Raw genomic sequence first — 21,281 nt, 5'->3', positions numbered from 1 at the left:
TGCCACTCCACACCTCCTAGAACGGCTGCATTTAAAAAGATGTTGGCCAAGACCACAGAGCAGCTTGAACTCACAACCTTGGCTGGTAGGACTGCAAAATGGGAGCCCCTTTAGAAACAAGACAGGCAGTTTCTTAAAAGTTAAATAAACTTGCTAATTTATTTAAATTAGTTTAAATGTAAATTTAATTGATTTTATTTTTAATAAATAATAGGTTTATAAATTAATTAATAATTAAATTTAAATTAAAAGTGGATTAGACGCAGTAAACCCACTTCTAGGAGAGTGACAGAAAGAGGAAAAAACCTACACAATACCCTTAGCTCGATGTTCGTATTTGCTGCATTGGGCAGAGATTTCCAAACCAATCTCCTACATCTGTGGGTACCGCCGCATCAGGCAGAATTCGCGATGGAGCGAGGGGCCTTAGTTACCTTAGGGTGTTTTCTACAAGTTGGGGAAAGATTACAATGTGTGGAAGCTGAGGTTTGCTGTGACCTAACCAACTGGAAAAGCCAGCCACCACTAGGAGCCAGCAGTAGCGTGGGCTGGACTCCATGCAGACCAGTGTCCAGCTTCATTTCAGAACTCTGGGCTCCGGAACTTGAGGTAACACATTCCTGTTGTTCCACATCACTGAATATGCCACCATTTCTTACAGCAGCCCCGGGAAACCAACGTGGCTGTGCTATACACACTAATAAAGAAGACAAAGCATCTCAGCTGTGGCTGGGCACACAAACTATGGATGGTACAGTGTGAGGTGGTGTCTGCACCACATGGACTGCACAACCCCGCCCTGTGAGGATAGGAAAACTCAGTGATATTCAATCTCTCACAAACGGTGGTGTGGCCCAGACAGAGCCTAAGCACACCCTCTCCTACACTGTCACTCCAGATGACAGACAGACCTAAAATAAAGTAGGTGCTGGTAGGCAACAGTGATATTGTATCACTTAAGAAATATAGCTTGTGAAGTTTCTGCCCCATAAACCGGAGGACCTGACACTGGAACCCCAGCCCCCATTTTTAATGCCAGGTGTGGGCACACGTGCATCTGTAACCTTGCCTAGGGGATATGACAGCAGGAAGATCTGTGAGGCTCACTAGTCAACCAGTCTAGCTGGTTAATGAGCTCCAGGTTCCCTGAAAGGACCTGTCTCAGAAAATAAGGCGGTGAGCAATAAAATAAGGCACCTCAGGTTGGCCTCCACCCTCCACACACACATATCCTATATGTATGCACATGCACGTACCCATGAACACATACACTACACACACACACACACATATACACACATACACACACTACACACACACACACATATATACACACATACACACACTACACACACACACACACACACACACAAGAAGAAACAAGAACAAAAAGTATCTATGAAGTGACTCACACCTTGTTAAACAACATCGAGTCCTCTTCCTACCATGGAACACAGGGTGGGTTGCCTATTGTGTATCACGAACTGTCTTAGAGGGTAACAAACAGAGCCGATGTGGCACCTGGGCTTAGTTAAAACAGAGAGAGGGCTGACTATAATTCAGTGCAAGGGAATACTATTCGGCAGTGGAAAAGAATGTACACAGACACATGCCACAACCCGGACAACCACAAAGTACGCTAAGCAAAGGAAGACACAAGCAAATACACTTATATTCCATTTGTCTTTGGGATGTTCCCACTATGATACTCTGTCAGATATTACAGCAAATGATTTGCTGCTCTAGCTGGATCTGAGAATAGCGCCTGAGCAATGTATCCATTCAGGAACATCTTAGGGAGGTGAACGGACCCTAAACTGAACTGTGGCAACAGTTAAACAGTTCCATCATTATTTACCAACATCACTAGACTGGGGGCTGGGAGGAGGGCTCAGTGGTTAGTGCTCTACCTGCTCTTGTAGAGACCTACGTTCAGCTCCCAGCACCTGTATCAGACATCATAACTCCAGTTTCAGGGGACCTAACACAGTCTTCTAGCTACAGACACCTGCTCATGTGTGATGCACATAAATTCACACACACACACACACACAAATATTCATAAATAAAAACAAATAAACATTTCAAATGAACCCGTTGGACATTGAAAATACATGGATGTGACAGTCTGTATATTATGTTTCAGAGAAAAAGTTCTTTAAATAGATTTATTTCTTGGCTTTATTAATGGGTAATCTGTATCCACCCAAGAAGAAAGTACCAACTTGGGAGATTTGGCTATAAGCAAGGAATTCTCTGTAGGCTTTGTCTCGACAGGTCTGAACAACAGGATGAGTACTCACTCTGTCCTCATATCCTCCCCGTTAGGGAAGAGAGGTGTCCCAGCATTGCCTGTGGCGGGCACATCCTGTTCTCCTCTCCCTGGGCTGCAGCCCGGCTCCTGTCACAGTAATCTTTACAATGAGCACACCCCCGGGCTCAGGAAGAGAATGAGCACACCCCCAGGCTCCTCTCAGAAATGGCCTCTCCCTTAGGATGGAGGTCACAGTTCCAAATAGTGACCTTCTGCAGGGTACTTGGAGAAGTAACCCTGCAGTTATTTTCTATTGTGCTTTCAGAGTAGGCTGTGGTTTTTGAATAAGGACTGGCTGGGGAAGTGGGTTAGGAGAAATGACCCAGAACACAGGAGAAGGGAGTTCCAGCCTCCTGGGCCTGTTGCTGTGTCCCCAGCCTGCAGTTGCTGCTATTGCACAACAGTTCAACTCCATCTGACTGCTACAGTTTGCTCCAAGGGTTTACCCCTGATGGAGGTGATGGGTTTTCTACAGAAAACATGGCCCTGAGATTCCTGACACTACCTAGATTCCATTCACAGCTATCCTCTAAAGTGCTTCTTCCTATCACCCCTCCCCCACAGAAACAGAGGGAAACAGGAAGTAGTGAGGCCACTTTGTCACAAGCACTGCAATGGCCATCTTCACTCTTCCTGATTCTTAGTCATGGGAAAGTAAGCAGAGGCTCTCAAAGGCAGTCTCCTGTTGTCAGCTCCAGGTAAAAGCACCTACCTAGGTCTGCTGGGAACACAGGCGTGCATATTCACACGTACACATGCATGTTCGCATGTACATGCACCCACGAGCACACACAGGAATGAACCTAACCACATACACGTAGGCACAGAGACAGACACATGCTCATGCATGTACACACACACACACACACACACACACACACACACACACACTCACAACCAAAGACCAGCAATCTCCAAATGTTCCAGCCTTAATTATGCACCTTTTCTCTACTACTGTCTGTCAAATTCGCCCTTTTCTTCAGTCAACACTCTCCTAAGCTCAGGGGCTGGAGAGATAGCTCCGCAGTTAAAGAGCACCAGTTGCTCTTTCAGAGGACCAGGGTTCAATTCCACCTGGGTTTCCAACCACCTGTAACTGTAGTCCAGAGGATGCTATGCCTTCTTCTGGCATCCATGGGCACCAAGCACATACGGTACAGAGAGACACAAGCAGACAAAACAGCTGTGCGCATAATTTTTTTCAAAGAGACTTATAATCTTAAAATTTGATGTTCAACTCCTGTCTTAACCACTGCCTCTCTCTTGCAGACAAAACAGCTGTGCATGTAGAATATTTTTTTTCAAAAAGACGTATATTCTCCTTTAAATTCAGTGTTCAACTCCTGTCTTAACCATGGCCTCTCTTTTCTTTAGAACAATCCAAAGCTCACATCCACAACTGGACTCCACAGACACCCCTGAGCACCTCTCTCCTTTCTGCAGGACCTCTCTTTTCTCTGAAGTCCCACAACTTCCCCCTTCCAGAAATCTGAGGCAGCAATCCCAGGTAGTCCTGTGCACCAGGACTGCCACAACTGTCTGTCACAATTAGGAGGTACAGCCCTCCCGAATGTGGACCTGGCTTCAGACTGCCTTTAGTCCTACACGTCAGACACAGACATAACCCAAAGAGTAATCCAAGGTACCAATGACAACTCTTAATTTGTTTACGTACTTTTTTTTATTTTGAGCATCACCATATGGTGTGCTAGCCTCCTAATGCTATATAACCTTTCCTCTACATCTCTATCTTCCCAGGGCCGGGATCACAGCTTCATAGCCACCACTCAGTGTATTGGTTGCTAGGGATTGAACCGTAAGCCTTTGTGTGTGCTCGGCCAGCATTCTAATGTCTGAGCCGTGTTTTCCACTCCTTATTCTACATTTTAAGCGAATAGTTTGTCTTTTTTTTTTTTGAATACTCCATTAGCCTGTCTTCCCACCCCCACTCCTCCATCCCCGGTCCCCTTCTTCCCTTCACATTATATATACATGCATGGGTGTATATACATATATACACATATATGTCTAGACCACAATATCTGTCCCTCTCAGGCTGACTGACTGATGACACACTTGTATCCATCTCCCTGCAAATACATAATTTCATTCTTAATTTTTAATGGCTGACTAAAAACTCCATTGGGCATGCACACATGATATTTGTAAATATTATTTGAAATTATTCTATAAAACACACAGAGCAGTCCAGTCATTCGCCCTTCCTCCCCCAGGGCAACCATTTTTCTGCTTCTCTCCAAAACAGCACCTGTGGTTTCCTACTGCACAGGAACAGGCTATCAGAAATCACCCCCCAGACCCTTGGTCACACAAGGAAAAAGAATGTATATTTCTTTCCAACTGAGGCTGTCAAAGAGCTTCCTACTGGGAACAGATTCCTTCAGCAATGTTCTTCAGAATGGGCCAAGACGCCTGTGTGTTCCATCCCCTTCATGTCTCTGGGTAAAAATGCAAACAGGACAGCAGTCACTTACAATCTGGTCTAACTCTTCTCTTTAGAGCCCAGTCCTCCACTTCCCTCACCTGAGGACACCTCAGATTTCCCCTGCAGCTACTCTTACACAGTTCCGCTGAACCACACAACATGCCACAGGGGAGCTGAGACTAAGAACACTAAACTCGGGTTTAGTGTTGCAGCAGCAAGGCACTAGGTGAGACGGCCCATTCACCTCTGCCCAGGATGGTAATAGTGTACCCCGAAATAGCCTAGAAATAGAGAAGAACTATGATTTCTCTCACTAAATGAAAATACTAGCTCTAAATCCATCCTTTATCATACAAACCCACAGCTGGTGATCATCCTGTGCTAGCCTGTTTTTAAGCACAGGATAAAAAGTAGTATACTTAGGGGGAGAAACTAATTCTAGAACATGAATAATTGTTACAAAGAAATCGGGGGATTGATGAGATGACTCAGTGGTTAAAAGCAATGACTGCTCTTCTAGAGGACCTGGGTTCAATTTCTAGCACCCACATGACAGTTCCCAATTGTCTATAATTCCAGTTCCAAAGGATCCAACACCCTCACACAGACATGCCTGTAGACAAAACATCAATCAATGCACATAAAATAAAAATAACTTTTTTAAGATTTATTTTTTATTACTGTATATATCTGTGCCTGTGTACTATATGTATTCCTGGTCCTGGAGAAGGTGGTAAGCCTCCTCGAGGGTGCTGGAAATCAAACTTAGGTCTTTCATAACAAGAAGTGCCTGTAACCACTGAGCAAACTCTCTAGCCCATAATTTAAAAAAGGAAGTGAGGAAGAGAGGAAGTGAGGGAGGGAGGGAGAGAAGGAGGGAGGGAGGAAGGGAATTTTAAAAAAGAAGGGAGGGGGATAGAAAGAGGGAGGGTGTGGGAGGGGGAAGGGGGAGGGGAAGGGACAGACAGGGGGAGGGGAGGGGATGGATGGCGAGGGGGAGGGGATGGGAAAGGAGATGGACAGGGGGACAGGGGGACAGCTGGGGGAAGGGGGATGGACAGGGGGAGGGAGAGGGAGAGGGAGAAAGCCTAGCAAATGCTGGAGAGGTAGCTCAGGTGGCACTGAGAACTTGCAAATGAGATGAGGCCTGGGTTCAGTCACCAGCACTACATAACCCAGGCGTGGTGCACACGCTGCAATCCCAGCTCTGGGAAGGTAGAGGCAGGTGGGAGAATCAGTTTACCCTTGTCTGCACAGAAATCTGAGGCCAGACTTGGTTGCAGGAGAGTCCTTCTGAAAACAAAGCAACAAAGCCCCCCAAAAAATGAAAAGAGAAAGCTAGGGACACAGCAACGCTAGGAAATCCTAAAATTAAACAGAGCAGAATTCGAGACTTTTTTTTTCTTTTTTTCATTTGCAAACAGCATGCCTTTCAAGGACTTAACTTAATCTAGACCTCAGTTTCTCATCTATAAAACAAGAACCAGACTGGAGACTGGATGACTCAAGGACCGTTAGCTCCAGCTTCCTGATTCATGAAGTGACAATCCAGGCCAGAGAGAGAGAGAGACTCACTGCTTTGAACAGGCAGGCACCGCTGCAAGCTCTTGTTTTGTCTGAGGAAATTAAACAAGAATAGGGAGTCTGCTGCATAAAAATTGCTTCCCAGACTGCTTTGTACAAGGTTGGGAGAGACAAATTGCTGGGATTCTTCCCTAAGCAGCTTACTGTTTATACCAGGAAAGGATAGTTTTGCAGAGCCAAACAGACAAGACAGTATGTCTACAAATGTAAAGTAAGTTTGCATCTCACCAAATCCTAGATTTAGCTTTTTCTTTGAAACTGGGCTTATACAAGGGAAGGGGGGGGGGTGCTGAAGATGAAAGGAAATTGAAAATTGCATAATAAGCAACCAAAAGAACACTTTTAGAAGCTGCAAATAGGATCAGTTTTGAAGAAGGAAAGCCTGTTGGCCACAAGCTATGAATCTTTCTAATGAATTGAGATCTTTCATGAGTTCCCAAATTATAGTCCCCCAAGGAACAACCGGAACCTTTCATTTTTTTTTTTATAGATAGAATCTACAGAAGTGTCCAGTAAGCAAAGGGTTCGTCCCAAGCTGAGTCCTTTGCTACTCAAAATATTAAGGTGATTGGATTTATTTATCTCCATTTTTGAACTTGATGTATGTCTGTCTGTCTGTCTGTCTCTCTCTCTCTCTCTCTCTCTCTCTGACAAATTCTCCTACCTCAGTCCCCAAAGCAGGATAGGTCTGTGCCACCACACTCGTTTTTTTTAATTTCATTTTGTATTTATCTATCTGGGTTTGGCCATTAGTTTTATCAAGACTAAACAGCCACAAACATCTTCGACCTTCAATCTGACTTTAATGCACTAATATTCTAGAAGGCCAAATGGATTTCTTTTTATCTTAAATATAACATCACAATAATGGTTAGAAAATGATATTTCGACCACAGACATAATACCAAGAAGTACAAAAAGTCTATCATTTCACACCAACAATCAGGCTTCAAACTGGTCTGTGTACACTGAGATAGCCCTGTCCCTTTCTGTGCTGATGTGCCTGAGCCAGGGCCTTCCAATGAGAATGCCCGCTGTGGTTCTTAGCAGTGCCCTCCCCCAAGGTCTGCCAGGCTTCTCACTTCCTCCACCACCAGAACAGTGGCTGTCATGATCAACTGACTGGTTACCATTCCAGAAGCTTCTTTGTTGTTGTTTTGTTGCTATCACTTTTATACATCAGTGTTTTGCCTACACGGAGGCCTCTGTGAGAGTGTCAGAGCCCCTGGAACTGGAGGTGTAGACAGTTGTGAGCTGCCATGTGGGTGCAGGGAATTGAACCCAGTTCCTCTGGAAGAGCAGCCAGTACTTGTTAACAGCAGAGCCTTCTCTCCCACCTAAATTCCAGAAGTTTCTAATCTGAAGATGCTAGTAAGTTTCTAGGTTGAATGTCTTGATCTTGATAGGTATCAGCCCAACTATCGATGACCAGCGCCGGTACCAAAAGCCTACAAGCCACCTCCCGTAAACTAACATGAGATTAAGTTTAATCTTTTATGAGAGGAGAGCTGATACACAGCGATTCAAAATTACAGAACAAAATGTCTGTGGGATACAAACAAACACAGGGACTTTTCCCCCCACAGCTTCCTCATCTGAAGAACAGAGGTCACAGCCGATTACTCATATGGTTTGTGGAGCCCAGAAAAGGGAATCTGTGCGGCAGCCCTTGGACAGTGACTAACACCTGGCGGGCACCAACTACAGGGCAGTCACCTGCCTCTCCTTTGGCCTCTTCCTTCCTACTCAGCTTCCTACTTAGAGCAAAACAGCATCTTCATCCTTAAGGATGGACACTGTCATGCTCACCTGTGTTAGAAGCCACCGAATCAAAACTGCCAATCGAGAAGGACTAGAGCAATCAGGGGGTGAGGCGATCTTCAACGTCCTTCTTAGGCTGCTGGACAGTGGCCTGTATGTGCATTTGGAGCGGGGCTGCATTCTACTGCAGGCAGCTAAGTGTTGCTTGGAAGAGGCAGCACTTCAATCTGGGATCTTTTAGTATCTAAGTTCTCTCTCTCCCTTCTATCTCTCCCAAGCATGCCTGTAATGACTCAAAGGAGGAGCCATGGGGTGAGTCAGAAGGCCAGCAACACTCTTAATCATACCTCTCCATCTGAAGATCATTGGTTTATCTGTCTCTCTGTTTCACTGACCTCTCTGTTTCTTTTCACTGAACTCCTTCTTGGTCATCAAAATAAGAGGAGGAAAAGAGAGGGGCAAGGGTCTGATTCTAACTGAGACAGCTTTAGGCACAAGTGAGAGAAAGCAGCCCAGAACATCCAATCACAAAAGCTCTCATAAGAGAGCTCTCATAAGAGAGAGGAACCGGGCTCAGTTACATATGCCTGGAGTCTCAGCCCAAGGAGACAGGAGCAGGATGACTGACCTGAGTTCAAGGTCAGCCTAGACTCTACACAACAAGAATCAGACTAGCCACTGCTAGTCTACATAGTGAAGACTTGTCAAAACAAACCAACAAATAATAAATGATTGCTCCTGACATAAGTTCCTACTAAATGAAGTAATTTAATTATGACTTACTTACAAAGTATATGACTGTGATTAAATCAGTCATATCTAAGATTCTTTTGAGTTTGCTGCATCCAACAGAAATCATAAATGAGAATGAGAAGCTAGAAGCCAGGATAATCTAGGAGAAACACTTTGACTGATAATCAATGATGTTAGCAGCTACTTTTCTCCATATGTACAGTGACTCTAAGACAAACCTCATTTCAATGAGGAAAACAATGATCCTTAGCCAGGCTACCAAATCTGTTCATTTCCGTTATCTACCTGGAAGGGTGAGGATTCCAGTAGCAGCTTTGAATGTGTGAATACTTCCTAGCAGAACTTTCAGCCCCAAGCCTGTCCAAGGACAAGTGATGCCCTGCAGTCCCAGGATCATGTCTGGAAGGATCCTAAAGCTGAACCTCAGCTTCTCTGACATTACAGGCACTAGAGCCCCAGCTGATTGACCCTCAGTGAGATAACAAATGTGTGTGGGTATGTGTGTATGTGTGTGTGTCTGTGTATGTACACATAAGTTTCATTGAGGTTAAAAACATCAGGTCCTCCTGGAGCTGGAGTTATACATGGTTGTAAGCTGTCTAATGTGAGTGCTAAGAATTGAACTCAGGTCCTCTGCTAGAGAGGTTTGTGCTCTTAACCACTAAGCCATCTCTCTCCAGTTCTGTAAGTGATCATTATAATAAGCTAGAATACATGTTAGCCTGTATTTAACTATACTTCTGAACAGGGAAAACAGCAGAGGCATAAAAACAAATGAGTGGATAAAAAGGATGGATAAAGGTGCAGGCATCGAGCCTGACAACCAGGGTTCAACATCTAGGACCCACAGAAGAGAAGGAGAGAACCAGCTTCTGCAAGTTGTTCGCTGCCCTCTACTCATGTCATAAGGCCTATGGACACACACACACACACACACACACAAAATAAAATTTGAGAAAATTAAAAACAAATGAGTGACTACCATTTATGTAAGAAATAAATGATCCGTAAATCAGAAAGTAAACAATTATCATTGTTGTGTAAGGAGCTCACCCTTTTATGTATTTATCATATATGTGTATACATACATGTATTTAGCAATAAAATAATTTGTGTGTGTACATATATATTTTTTTCAATTTTACCTTCTCTCAGAACCTAAGGGCACATACAATACTCTCATCCCACGTACACACTCTATATCCCACAGACAATATTTTGCAATAATCCCCTTTCAAAAAACTTCACATGCAATCCATTTTCTTCTCAAATACATCTAATAGCAACCAAATGTAACATTAAAAAGTTTTGCAACTTCAACATGCCTCTTGACTTATCCCCAAAGCAATAAAGTATTTTTAGGCATGAACACTCATAAAAGGAAAATATAGTTCATAAAAAATCTGACCACCAAACATACAACACCAACTAAACGTTAATAGGAAAATCACGTTTCTATGGAGAAATTTAGGCTTGATGGCTCTCTTGTCTTCTGGCATTTGAAAATAAAAGCCACTCTAAAATCAGTGGGAAATCTGTTATTCTTGCACATTATAGTGCTATACTTCATTTTCATCCAAGTCACTCGAGACATGGGGTATCCCTGAGCTACAGCCATTGCCTTGGCAGTAATGGAAAGCCCAGCAGTTCCAAATTCTGCCTGCACCCTGTATACCACCATGGAGAGGCTTCCTACTGACAAAGACATCCTGTTTCATGAATTGTGTATATCCTATGTGCATGCTTCATTCACCACTCACACCTCCAACCTATCTCTGTACATACTTAATTCACTATTCATACCTCCAACCTATCTATGTACATACTCCAGTCACCATTCATACCTTCAACCTATCTCTGTACATATTTCATTCACCCTCACACCTCCAACCTATCTCTGTACATACTTCACCATTCATACCTCCAACATATCTCTGTACATACTTTATTCCCCATTCACACCTTCAACCTATCTCTGTATATACTTCATTCACCACTCACACCTCCAACCTATCTCTGTACATACTTCATTCACCATTCACACACACCTGCAACCTATCTCTGTACATACTTCATTTACCCTCACACCTGCAACCTATCTCTGTACATACTTCATTCACCATTCATACCTCCAACCTATCTCTATACATACTTCATTCACCATTCATACCTTCAACCTATCTCTGTACATACTTCATTCACCACTCACACCTCCAACCTATCTCTGTACATACTTCATTCACCATTCATACCTCCAACCTATCTCTGTACATACTCCATTCACCATTCACACCTTCAACCTATCTCTCTGTACATACTCCATTGACCATTCACACCTCTAACCCATCTCTGTACATACTTCATTCACCACTTACACCTTCAATCTATCTCTGTACATATTTTATTTACCACTCACACCTCCATATCTTTCAATAGAGCATATCTTTCTGCTCTACAAGGAACTTTTTAGAATACCAGCTCATAATACTATATGAGGGGAAAAAAGGAGGGTGGGGAACCAAACTAATAGGAAACTAAAGATAGTTTCAATAGAATGCTGGGGACACTTGGCTTTGGTCACTCAGACTCAAGGGTGAAAGATCTTCTACCTCCATCCCTATCTCCAAGTCTTCTTGCCTCATCTGAATGCAAGATAACTTCCCTGTGGTCTTGATTATCCTCCATCTACTCTTCCCACATGCATTAAAAATCACATCATAGATACAGATTTTATGCTATTGTCAAAGCTATTTGACTTGAGTGATTGTCATCATTCTCAGTCCACAGGGAACGGGTTACATTCATTTAAGAAATTGTATGTGTATTAAGATGGTCTAGCCATGAAGTCATTCATTAACTGTTTCGATGAACAATGATTCTGCTTAGAGGGTGGCTGTACTGGCTGGTTTTGTGTGTCAACTTGACACAGGCTGGAGCTATCACAGAGAAAGGTGCTTCAGTTGGGGAAGTGGTACCAATTGGTACCAGAAGTGGAGTATTCCTGTGACAACCTGACCATGTTTTGGAGAGGACTGGGGAAGGACTTTGGAACTTTGGACTAGAAGGTCCATTTTGTGTAAAGAGCTTCATAGGATGTTGTATAGGAGCTTGGAAGATAGTGTTGAGAACAGTGCAGAAGATGGAGGCCTGGATTGTGAAATTTCAGAGGGAAGATTAAAAACTCTTGTCAGGGCCATGTTTCAATTATGAAGATTCTGTGGTTTTGGTTAGCTGGGACTGAAGAATCAGCTGTGATTAACAAGATACCAGAACCACTAAAGCAAACCTTTGTGTTACTGGGACTATTGGTGCTGGTTAGCTGGAGCTAAAAAATTAGTAATGATCACTGAGACCAGCATCACTGAGGTGAAATCTTCTGGGAAGTGTTTTCTGAGAGCACAGAGGCTGTGTTCCAGAGATAGCCACAGCTGTACTTTGTGCTGTGGCTGAACTTGGTACTGTGTAAGAGTCACCCAGGCGGTACTGGTTTTGAAGGCATGAAGGGGTCATGAAGAGAAGCTGAGGCTCTCGGCACTGTGAGAGGCTGCAGAAGGCCAGTGGTGAAGGTGCAACCTCAGTTGCAATTGATGGCCCAGGAATAAAGGGATTATGCATAGGAGATGAGGCTTGGCACCATGACGAGAGCCAAGAGAGGGTATTGGTGAAGCCTAGTTACAGTGGAAGGCACCAGTGTTTTGGAGTTGCCAGTGCCATGCGATGACCACCAAGAACAGCAGCAGCAGTAGAGTTCAGGCAGCTAGAGCCTAGAAGACAAGCTGTGTGCTACAAAGGGCAGAGCTGGAGAAGTAACCCAAGCCCTTAGAAGAGCCCGGAATTTAATGTGAAAAGAAAAATCTGTAGTGCTAAAGTAAAAAAAAAAAAAAAAAATCACATAACATTTTTATAATTTTAGAAAAACCAACATTTCCTCATTGACAACCAAGTGAAAACAGCTAAAGACAATAGTTTGGGTCAGACAAAAATTAAAACTCCCACTGGATAAACAGCCCACAACAGAAAAATTCATCCCAGAAAAATATGTGACAAAAGATATATAATCACCCAGGGTCAAAAGAGGGAGAAGAAGAAATGCTATCAGATAATGACATTAGGGGAGACTACACACAGGTCAGTCACAGAAGCATCAAGCCCATGAGGCCCACTTCATTTTCACCGATATGAATCAAAGTAATGAAATGTTTAAAAATGTGGCAATCAAAGGTATATACGAAAATGCAGCAGATACACTCAAAGGACTTTGCATTTTCTCACAGGGACACTTGCCCAACCAGGTTCATTGTTGCTCGATTGATGATAGTCAGAAATGGGAAACAACCTAGATGTTCCTCATCAGAGGAATGGAGAAGAAATGGTGGTCCGTTTACACAATGGAGTACTACTCAGCTGTTAAAAATAATGAAGTCATGAGGAAGCTTTTAGTACCAGAAATGGATTACAGCTAATTGATTTGTTGGCCAAAGGGGTTCTAAGAGAATCTCCAAACAACCCAGACTGTTGCTAAGAGTACAGGTTGCTCTCCACAAACTGACGGCAAGGCCCCATTGCTTACAACCCCACCTACCTAACTCCTTGAACATGGAGAAGCCCAGCTAGTGCCTACATGGAGCCTTCACCCCTGCATTCTAGTGTCTTTGATACAGGATGGTATTCTGCAAGCTATCAGGAGAGAAACATAAGCATCAACCCAGCCACAAACCCATTCACCATGGTGTCCTGCCTGCCACACATAGTACAATGGTGGCACACAGCTTGTAGGCGTAACTACCTAATATCTGATTTGCCTGAAGGCCCACTCCATGAGATGGAACCCATATTCAACACTGCTGGGGTGACCATGAACCTGAGACTAGATAGCCCAGAAACCTAGGGCAACAATAAATTAATACTGGCCCAAAAAAAAAAAAAAAAGCAAACACAAGCACAGCATAGGAACAGCTAGAGACCCCAAGCCAGACATTATTCAGAGAATGGACCTTGTTACAGTCAGCCATAAATGAGATATTTCCATCAAATCCCTCCCCCAAAGGCTCAGGAAACCCTGTGGAAGGGGAGGTAGAGAGAGTGGCTAATAGGGACAGAGGACACCAAGGAAAGAAAGCCTTCTAAACGCAGCAGGACTGAGGAACCTATGAACTCAGAGACTGAAGCAGCACAGAGCCTCCACAGGTCTGCACCAGATAGGGTCCTAGTGCTGAAGGAAGTGTACTCGTGCCCCATCCCTAACCTGGAAGCTGTCACCAATGGAGAACCACTTGCAAATGAACATTTAGTTTTCTTCAAGGGAGTCTCACTGAGGAAACAAACTTCTCTCAAGGGTAGGCTGCATGCCTAGCAGAAAGTGGCCCAGAAAACAAATTCAATGGCACCTTGGGAGGTTCCTTGGCTCATAAAGTCATGCCAGGGCTTCTCTTTCCATATTCTTTAACATTTATATATATTTATATTTATATATTTATATATATTTCTCTATATGCCCTACAGGTCCTTTGCATATATATCAGCTCAGTGTTTTTATGGGATTTCTGATGGTGCCAACGACTGGGTCTCTGGGTCCATATCTGTGCCTTGCACCTTTCCTTGGGCTCTTTTCTTTCTGTTTTTCTGCCTTATTCCAATGTGTTAGTCTTTCTTTTACTTCATTATTATCCCTTAGAAGCCTGCTTGCCTTTAAATGAGAGACACAAAGGGAGTGGACATGGATAGGAAGAGGAGAGAGAGATGGTGTAGAAGTAGCAGGGGGAGGGGAGAATGTAATCAAGATGTATTATGGAGGCGGGAGCTATTTTTAACCAAAGAGGGAAAAAATATTAAACTGCTGCCTAGAGGACACTATCCACGATCTTGCCGCCTACCCCATCTCCGGTGCCTGTGAACAGAATGGATGAATACGTGTGTGTGTGTGTGTGTGTGTGTGTGTGTGTATGACTCTGTGTGCGCTGGGGAGGAAATCAGTGACTGAACCAACTACACACAAGCTGACAACCTGTTTTCAGAAGCCTGTTCTGAAGATAAGACATAGTATCTGCTCTGTGAGTTATGAAAAGGGGTGGGGACAAGCGTGCACATGAAAATGCCACCCACATAAAATTAGCCTGGTCATGGAACAGAGCACAGAAACTTCCAGAAGTCCTTCTGCTTCATAGTCCTTTTCAAAAGAAGCCACTCTTCTGACTACAGATGGTGACCATTTCAAGCTTACTTTGAACCCTTCGTTATGTTTTAAACCTGTTTATTGGCTTAGAGTTATTGATAATATGCATTCATTTTTCCAAGCTAGGAAAAACCATGCTGTAATATTTATATGTATCCTAATCCCTTAAACATTTGTCTGTCTGACATGTCTGTCTGCCTGCTGATCTACCTACCTACCTACCTACCTACCTACCTATCTACCTACCTCTGAGGCATGGCAGAGTGTGGTGTGTGTGGAGGACAGAAGACACCTTGTACGAGTCAGTTCTTTTTAGGATGTGGTTCTGGGAATGGAACTCAGTGGCAGGCATCTTTACCAGCTGAGCCATTTGCCAGCCCACCATTTTTGCCTAAATGAATAAATGAGTTTCAGAAGTACAGAAATCTGTGTGCAAGTCTATATAATAAATTGTTAGCATGTGTTCAAAACAGTAGAGAAAGCATGATCTACTTATTTTCATTCCATTATTTCTATAAAAGGCAATTCGTGGCATACACACACACAAACCTCAGGTTACAAAGACTTTACACAAAGTAAATAACTAGATTCCAAGTGGCTCTTCTAAAAGAACTGAGCAAGACAGGTCAAAGAATACACAGAAGGGGAAGGATCTGTGCGCTGACAAGGACAGCTGGAAAGGAAACTGTCAGGGAGTTTCCAAGTCCTTCTGTGCATTTCCACAGATTCAAAATAATCTAATGGACACAAAATTAGTAAATGAATCTGAGGAAGCAACTTGGAAAAATAATTCTAGCAATTTTTGTTTTGAGAAGAAAGGTATATCAGCAAGAAATGTTGGTACTCTGGGCTACATATGAGAAAGAAAAAAGGAGAGTTCCTCATTCTATATATAAATAAGTATAAAATAGAAATGAATTAAAAATAAATCTGTAAATAAAGGAATATGTAAATAAAGAAATATGTACATAAATGAGTGAGAGAAGGAAGGAAGGAAGGAGGGAGGGGGGGAGAAAGGGAAGGAGAGAGGAAGGGAGGGAGGGAAAGAGGAAGGGAGGGAGGGAGGGAGGGAGGGAAGTCCTGAGCCTGGGCACTCAGTCACAAAGTTTGAGAACCACAGTAAGTGTCTTCCAAGAGCAGCCTGCAGTGCCAGCCCCAGCAGAGAGGTCAGCACGCAGGCCTCTCACACAAGCTGGCATGAATGCCAACTGCTGTCAGTGTTGTGGGGAATAATCTGCCCTGCAATTAACCTTTGACCTCAGTAGGAATCACAGCATCCGTGTGAGGAAACGCAAACAGAGCTGTTTACTGCTAGGCAGACAGTAGTGGTTGCAGGAGCAGAAACAAATCCCCCAAGGCAAGAAAAGGAAATGAAATGTATCCTGGTACCAGTGGAGACCGACCAGTCATCTTTTATGGGGTGGTGAGTCAGGGCTTTATCACTGACCTGGAAAGGTGTTCCTGATACATCGTTAAATGGATTAGGGGTGGGAAGAGGAGACAAGTTTCTGAATACTGTGGTAGGGTATGAACCCTTTCCAAATACCTAAAAGAGCAAACTGCAAACTACATACTTGGCTATTTTTATGAACAAAGAAAGGTGGTTGTTCTCTGCTAGCCTCCTTTTAAACTTTATTTTATATCTTTTCAAATCTGTAAATGGTTGGGCCATGATGGTGCTTGCCTTTAATCCCAGCACTCAGGAAGCAGGGGTAGAAGGTTCTCTGTGAGTTCCAGACCAGCCTGGACTACAGAGTGGGCTCCAGGACAGCCATGAAGGACAGCATATAGACAATCACTATTTCAAAAAGAAAATTAATTAATTAGTAATTGGGGGCTGGAGAGATGCTCACTGGTTAAAAGCACTTGCTGCTCTTGCGGAAGACCCAGGTTTTATTCCCAGCACCCACACACTGTCTCACAGCCATTTATAACTTCAAGTCTGGGGATCCAAAACTCTTTTCTGACTTCCATGGGCACCAGGCACACACGTGGTGCACATACACACAAGCAAAATACCTACACACACACACACACACACAAACCCCATCATCTAACAGAGTTTTCAAAAATTAAAATAAATTCTGCTCAGATACACACAACATAAACATTGCTAAACAAGTGTATATTCCAGTAGGTTATAGATATACACGTTGTTGTGCAAAATCAGGACCTTTAGTAATGCGTGCACTCTTCATTCTGTTCCTTGCAAAATTCACATATTGTGCCATCCAAGGTCTCCCAGGCTGCAGCATGTATCTGAAGTTCAAGGCTAAATAATTGTTCATCATACACGCAGGCACACACAGACAAACACAGGTTACACATACACACAATGTGAGAACCAAAATTAAATGCTTGAGGTAACTGTTTATGCTTTCATTCCCCTAAAATAAGTTTTTTTGACCCAACTGTACCTCAAGTACCTGACTGGTGTAGGCAGAGGTACACATGCAGGAAGTATGTCAGGACTGAATGGAATGGGAAACACAATGGCCACTGGAACTGCCTTTTTAAGCCTCTGCAAAATGTAACTTGTGGCCATTTTCTGGGAACCCAGGACTGCACCTGGCCAGAGCCCATCATCCTGGCTAGTATTTAATTGAAGCTTGCTTCAAATCTGGTTCAAAAGTTGTGGAACTGGTCTTTCTCTCACGATTCTCAGCATGTATCTGACGTTCCTTTTTTTCAAAGCTAAATAATTTTCCACTGTACACACTGGCACACACAGACAAACACGGGGTACGCACACGTACAGACACATATACACATCTACTTTGCTCACCCATTTATTTATTGATGGACAGTGAGCTTATTGATTGGCATGCATATGTAGCCATCTCTACAGGACTGTCGTCATTACACCCAGAAGTGGGTGTGCTAATACATACGTTAGTTTATTTCTTCAGGAATCACCATAACTGCTTTCCACATGTGTTGCCTCACTGTGTATTACCAGAAGCACCAATTTCTACCCATCTCTGTCAACATTTCTTTTTTTTCTTTTCATCACTCACTCATTCATTCATTCATCCACTTTGAAGCAGGGTTCATTATCCAGCCTTGGCTGCCCTGGAACTCACAGTATAGATGAGGCTGGCCTCACCCCAAAGTGCTTGGACTGATGGCATGTGCCTGTTTTCTTTTCTGTCTTGTTGAGAGTAGCCATGCTAATAAGTGAGAGGTGATACCTCATTCAAGTTTTAGATTTTGTTTATTTGTTTGGTTTTTTAAGATTTCTGTCATTTTATGTATTGAGTGTTTTGCCTACATGTATTTCTGTGCACTGTGGGCATGTATGGTACCCACTGAGGTCAGAAGAGAGCGTCAGATTCCCTGGAACAAGGCTGTAGAGAGTCTCTGCTGGAAGCCAGGAAAAGTGACATGTGTTAGAGAGTGACAGTTTCTACTACAGTATTGATGTGGCAGTATTAGGATTCCTAGTCTTCATCCTATCAGATTAGAGAGTACAGAAAGAATTTAGAGATCACTTTATTGATTCCCGTGGAACTTCTGTGAAAGAGTACGAGTTGGGAATGTCATGCTTTGATTTACATTTGAGAAAATATAAATCTGAGCCTGGCAGACCTGGCCATATGTTTCTGAAGAAAGCTATCATATACCCCATCCCTGGACTATATATGACTTGACTCATGGAAATATATTTCTATTTACTCCCTAGATAGGCTTGGAACTATTTATGAGATACAAGGCATACCCTTGGGCTTGTGCTCTCAGATTTTTCCAGAAATAAGATTGGAATGAGTCAAAGAAGGAAAAATTGGTATCCACCTTGGAATCTAAACCAAAGAACCAGCAGAGTTCTGTGAAAATTATTCCTGTTCAATGATATTGCAGGACACAGCAGCATGGAAAAGGCAGGATATCCAATGTACCATTTTTTTTTCAAGGGAAGAACATCCTCCAAACATCAAGATCTCTAGAGGGAAGCCAGTGCTACCTGCCACACTGAAGTGAGAACAGAGATGGAGAGAGCCTGCTTTCCATTCTACATAATGTGCTCTACATTCTGTCTAGGAGCTAGGTCTTCCCACAAGCTTCTTTTTTTTTTTTTTAAGATTTTATTTATTATTATATCTAAGTACACTGTAGCTGTCTTCAGACACACCAGAAGGGGGTGTCAGATCTCTTTATGGATGGTTGTGAGCCACCATGTGGTTGCTGGGATTTGAACTCAGGACCTTCAGAAGAGCAGTCGGTGCTCTTAACCGCTGCGCCATTTCTCTACCCCCACCCCACAAGCTTCTAATGTTCTCCGTCTGTACTTCCCCATGGGATGTCCCTCAGTCTCACATGGCTATTATAAATTTAACTTATTAGAGAATTACAAAAATCGATGCCCCAGCACTCTGTGCTTCAAGGTCTCAGCAGCCATTTGGCTACTGGTTGCATCTTGAACATTCCAGATACTGAACATTCCCACGAGAATAAATTCTACCAGACAGTCTGTCCCAGGTGGCCCTCCAACTCAGAAGATCTTCTCCAGGAGGAAGAAGAAAAGGTTTGACACACAGAGCTGATATAGACCACTACTTTTGCAGACCACTGGAACCTTCCCTCACGTCTGTAATTCTGACAACTGCTCTTTGGCTTATTGTTATGACCCCCAAGGTTGTTCAATTGCTTTATGTAGGTGCTCCTTGGAAAGGTTCCTTCATCCCCATCCCTTGATTACCAATCAGAATCCCTAATTGGCAAACAAAAAGGAATGAGTCTTTCCCAGATCCCATAGGTAGCCTTGTACTCACTAAGACTGACAGAATGCTGATTAGAGAAATGACGGAGAGAGGGATCTTCATCCCTTGAAATAGATTCCCAACCCATACATTAAAGAAAAAGACCATATGGTTAGGTAGTAGGAAGAAGGAAACAGGGGAACCTGGCAACCACAAACAAGGAAAACTGAATGATGATTACGAAAAATTAACCATGGCCATTGATAGGCCCCAGAGAATAAAATATCATGTGTGTATATAAAACAAAGGGCACTATGGAAAAGGAGGTCCAATCTAAAAGGGCTAATCTAGTATCTACTAGAGAGTTCAGAAAGAATGAACACCTAAAATAGACAAGGAAATATCAAAACAATGACCCAAAGAAGGAAGTTCTGGAGTAAAGAAGGGAACCCTCCCCAGTCAACAGACACCCAGCACAAATACCTAAAAGCCAATTCATACCAAGGCTCATCATTATGAAATTTCAGGACACACAAATAGGGAAGATTCTAGGATCTCTCCTAGAAGGAAAATCTAAGTCTCACCTGAAGGATCTAGAAAAGCCAAGAGTCACTCTAAAGTTCTTACATAAAGCATCTTTGCTACCAAGTAGTAAACTGTCGAGTATACAATTTGGCAGGAAAAGTCTTTTAAACCCAGAGTTTTCTATCCACTCAAATTATTGATCAAATGGGAAAGTGAAATCAAAATATTTCTAGCCATGGAAGGTCTCAAAAAGGTCATCATGAAACCTTTCCTCAAGGAGTTGAAGCAAGATACGGTGAAGACAAGCCAGTGAGTAACCCAAGCAGGAGAAAGGCACACTCCAACTCTGGAGGTGTCGATGGAGCCCCAGAGCGATGGGGACAGAGAATCTCAAGTGACCAGGGCCAGACCTAAAGAGCAACCACGCCAGACTGGAAGGACAAAGCACATGTCCTTCAAAAAGCTAAGCCATGGTGCAAGATGAGTCATGCAAGTTGCAAACTCAGTTTCCTGAGGTAAACAGGAATTCCAAGTGAATGACTACAATGGTCATCACTGAGGCCTGCAGAAGCCTTCCATAGTTACTTGTTCAAACACAAAATATTTATTTATTTTTTTATTTTATTTTTTTTGAGGCAAGGTCTTACTATATAGTCCTGGTTGGCCTAGAGTTTGGTATATCAGTCAGGCTAGATTCAAACTCTCAAAATCCACCCGCCTCTGCCTTTCTAGTTCTGGTATTAAAGGTGTTAGCATGGTCAACCACAAAATATTGTTAAGTATCATTTCTTGGTTATATCCAGTTACATATTTATTCACACGCACACACTCACACACACACACACACACACACACACACACACACACACACACACACACACCCTCACTATATTTACATCCTTTCCTCCCTCTCCCTAACCCCTCCATGGGAAAGTGAAATCAAAAGACTTCCACACTTTTTCAAAGTCATGGCCTCGTATTCTTTTGATGCTTTATTTTTAATTAACTTTCTAGTTGAGAAATTTCATT

General features: G+C 43.0%; 1 protein-coding gene across 3 annotated transcripts in view; it reads right to left on the bottom strand.

Annotated features, from left to right (window-relative positions):
• Dock5 (dedicator of cytokinesis 5) overlaps positions 1-21,281 on the bottom strand; it is a 179,481-nt gene that overhangs the window by 129,824 nt on the left and 28,376 nt on the right. The window contains exon 1 of one of the 3 annotated variants that reach the window (XM_052191115.1): positions 2,304-2,400. The exons of the other annotated variants lie outside the window; for them this stretch is intronic. The gene's annotated coding sequence lies outside the window, so the exon portion shown is untranslated. Of the gene's footprint in view, positions 1-2,303; positions 2,401-21,281 lie in introns of those variants that run through there. 3 annotated transcript variants of the gene reach the window in all.

Source organism: Apodemus sylvaticus, chromosome 8 (genome assembly GCF_947179515.1).
Source record: "Apodemus sylvaticus chromosome 8, mApoSyl1.1, whole genome shotgun sequence".
NCBI classification, from domain to species: Eukaryota; Metazoa; Chordata; class Mammalia; order Rodentia; family Muridae; genus Apodemus; species Apodemus sylvaticus.
This window is presented reverse-complemented; position numbering and strand designations above follow the sequence as displayed.